General features: G+C 35.2%; 1 pseudogene; it reads right to left on the minus strand.

The window, feature by feature from the left end:
- Positions 1–266: 266 nt before the first annotated feature.
- On the minus strand, positions 267–1201 carry LOC110303694 (annotated as a pseudogene).
- Positions 1202–3840: the final 2639 nt, after the last annotated feature.

Below are 3840 nucleotides of genomic sequence, written 5' to 3' on the forward strand. Positions count from 1 at the left end.
CGAAAGTTTTGGATTAGAAGAAATAATTTTTTTAAGATGTAAAATATCCTGGAAATTGCTTCTCTGTTGTTTTATTTTATTTTGTCATTTTTTTGGTATTAATTTTCAAGTGAAACAGGGGTTATAATTTCTGAAATTTCCTACACATGGAAGGATGTGATCCTAAAAGATGTTTTTGGGAGCAGGAAAATTGTGTCATCCACAAGGAGAAAGAGTGTTCGGGGAAAGTCAAACGGACACAGAAATTTGGGAAGTTTAGTCCATGTTTATTGCTTAGAAAATGCTATAATTCTTTTTATTGAGTCCCAGAAGGCTTGCTTGACTTGCCTATTCCTAAGTGTGTAGATGAAGGGGTTTAGCATAGGGGCAATGGATGTAGTGAGAACTGTCACACCCTTGTTGATGGCCACCTCATCTTTGCTGAAGGCTTGATGTAGATGAAGATGCAGCTGCCATAGGTGATGGAAACCACAATCATGTGGGAAGAACAGGTAGAGAAGGCTTTTTTCTTTTGTTGGGCAGAAGGGAATCTAAGAACTGTCTTGATGATATTAACATAGGAGAGTACAACACATACCAGCGTTATAACAAGTGTCAGTACAGCACAGATGAGAACTGTCTGCTCCATGAACCAAGTGTCTGAACAAGAGATTTTAAGGAGAGGAGAAGCATCACAGANAAAATGATCAATGATATTGGAATCACAGAACTGCAGATTTAGGCCAAGGCTAAGTGGGGGGATTAAAATAAATAAACCAGCTACCCAAGAACAAAACACAAGTCTTCTGCAGACTGTGGTACTCATGATAGTCAAATAGTGCAGTGGCCTGCAGATGGCCACATAGCGGTCGTAGGACATGGCAGCTAGAAGGAAGAATTCAGTTATGCCAAAGAGGTCAGTAAAAAATACTTGGGCGACACAGGCATTATAGGTAATCATTTTGTCACCTGTTGCTATGNTATACAGGTATCTGGGGATGCTTGCAGATGTGAAGGAGATCTCTAAGACAGCAAAGTTCTTAAGGAAATAGTACATGGCTGTTTTAAGGTGAGGATCCACTAAGATGAGGGAGATGATGGCCAGATTTCCAGAAATGCTCAGTGAGTAGGTGAAGAAGAGAATGATAAAGACAAGAACCTGCAGTTGCTGGTCATCNGTCAGTCCCAGTAAGATGAAAGTTGTGACAGTGTGGTTCCTCATCACTGATTTCTGGTTTCTTTTAGATCTGCATGGAACACTCAGAGNCTTTTTAATATAGTTTCAATTTTAAATTTGCCAGGTTTTTCTTATGCATTATACTTTTAAAAACATTACCCTTTCAAGTGTCTACTTTGTAAGGATTTCTAACTCATGTGGTTCTATTATCCTATGTGAAATAAAAATACCTTTGGCTCAAGAATTATCAAAATTGCCTAAAATTTTATGATACATTCTCCAAGTGTGTTGTTCCTTTTTGAAGTGCTGAAACAGGCCAGAATATGTGACAGAACTATACACAATAAGGTCACTTCTGGTCTCTGTTGGAACTCTGTACTCAGAAACGTTTAAATTTTGTTTACTGCAATTTGTGTTTTTAACCTGAAGATTTCCAGAGTTAACATTCATGAATATACAGTGTATGCACATATATGAACTCAGCTATGTGTACCACATACCTGAAAGCACCACACACACACACACACACACACACACACACACACACACACACACACTTCTGTAGTTGCTCCCATGATACTAACTCTTTATTGGGTTTCTCTCTCCCTTAGTGATCACTTAACAATTCAGGGTGGCTCATAGCAGAGAAGGCTTTAAAGCATGATATAATTATGCAGAGAACACACATTGTCTCAAAAAATACTTTGAAAATAAATTTCAAAGTGCTGTCTGTGATGACTCTGTACCCCATCAAATCACGATTATTTTACTTTGCCTATGCAGAGTAGATTTGACTTCAAGATCAAATATGGAATAATAGAACAAGGAAAATGACTGATCCAATTTAAGTGAAAATATGGTGACACAGTTGAGGACATTTGCCTAAGTAAATGGTATTAATTAACTGGGATGGACATTTGCATTTCTAGTTAGAAACAATGGCTTTTCTATAAATTATGAGGTTGTGAGAGTCAATTTGATTTTTTTGTTTGTTTTAGACATTGACAAAAGTATTAAAATTGTTGTTTTTTTAATCCCTTTTTACTAAAAACATTGTTATTTTCATCAGTTCACTCAGGTGATCTCTATTACACCCATATATTTATTTTTCCATGGCCCTTTCAATTTGCAATCGTATCCTGTCATATTAATTTGAATGTATTTCAGATACAATACTTCTCAGTAGCATGCTCTTTTTAATAAATGTATCATGCTACAATATGGACCACATCCCCAGTGACAGAGGTTTTAGCCACTGCTTCCTACAGAACAAGAGTGCTCTATTCTCAACTTACCTGGCTGATTTTCATTTTTCCAACTCTAGTTTAAAATCTTCCAGAGAGCTTCCTGCAAGTCTGACAATTGTGGTACTGGAAACTCCCACCTCTGCAACCCTAAGAAACATTACCTGTTATTAATACACAGAGAAGGAGACCCATTCTGGAATCCAGTCTTAGAATGTGGACCCCCTTTTTTATTATACTACTTGGCAACTCTCAACCACACACAATTGGTTGTCTAAAAAATGCTTCTAAATGTATTGATCTATTCCATGTTCTCCAACCAGATATCTACAAAAATATTTTCCTTTCTATTTGGGCTTCTAACATAAAGCATTTTCATACTGATTTTGTTTATTTATATTTTGTATGAAGTCAAACTGATGGTTGAATATAACTTTTGGTTATAATTTTTAGTTAAAACTGTTTTCAGATAGGATCTTGATATGGATAATCCAGGATGGTTTCTAACTTCCAATCCTCCAGTCTCAGGTCTCCTGTCGGGATTACACACATGCTTCACCACAAATGACAACTTTGGTTCTTAAAGAGACCAACAGTTTGCTCTGTTTATCTGCATAGGTCACAACATGGGAATTGTCTTCTTTTTCTTGGATGCTTTAAAAAATTCCTTCTTCCTACTCTACCTCTAGTTTCAGAGGTGACAGAGACCATGCCACTGAGTAAAAGATTAGCATTGTCACTGTTATTCCTTAGTAGCCAGTGCTATCAATGTAACTAGTTGACTTTTCTTCATTCTATTTTCAAAGTGAAATGAGATTTCTAAGGAGGTAATTCATTGTTGACTAATTTTTCATTCTTTCAGAGAAAGGCATTTACCTAAATATATGCACAGAAATATTATCATTAGTTATAATAATAATAATTATTATAATTATTATTTAATTTGAGGTTCTAAATAAAAGTGATAAATTTCTCAACAGCCATCAGAATGTAACATTTATTTATTTATTCTGTGAACCTTTCAAGTGGTGAGACTATAGGCATGTGCCATGAGCTGAGTTCAACACTTAAATGCAAACATATTGTTATATATCAAAATATCCCCAGATTACATTTATATATGTAAAGAAAGCATGTTGTTTAAATGAAAGGATGCTTTATAAAATACAGAACTTATCATTTGTACTTATTTCCCATTTTAAGAGTTAATTTTTTTCAGGGTATAAAAAACTGAGGTTAATCAAAGTAAACATATTAAAGACAAGAAAATTGATTATGGTTACCATTGTAAGTGCTGATGATAGATATTACTGGTTGTTGAAATTTGAAGTCTTAAAGTTCCACCAATAAAATGATAATTGAGATGAATATTCTCATGTCAACTCCTAGTCACTTTTGCCACTGTCAAGCTCACAACTGCTTGAGGATTCATTGATACCT

The sequence above is a fragment of the Mus caroli genome, chromosome 10, assembly GCF_900094665.2.
Source record: "Mus caroli chromosome 10, CAROLI_EIJ_v1.1, whole genome shotgun sequence".
Classification (NCBI taxonomy): domain Eukaryota; kingdom Metazoa; phylum Chordata; class Mammalia; order Rodentia; family Muridae; genus Mus; species Mus caroli.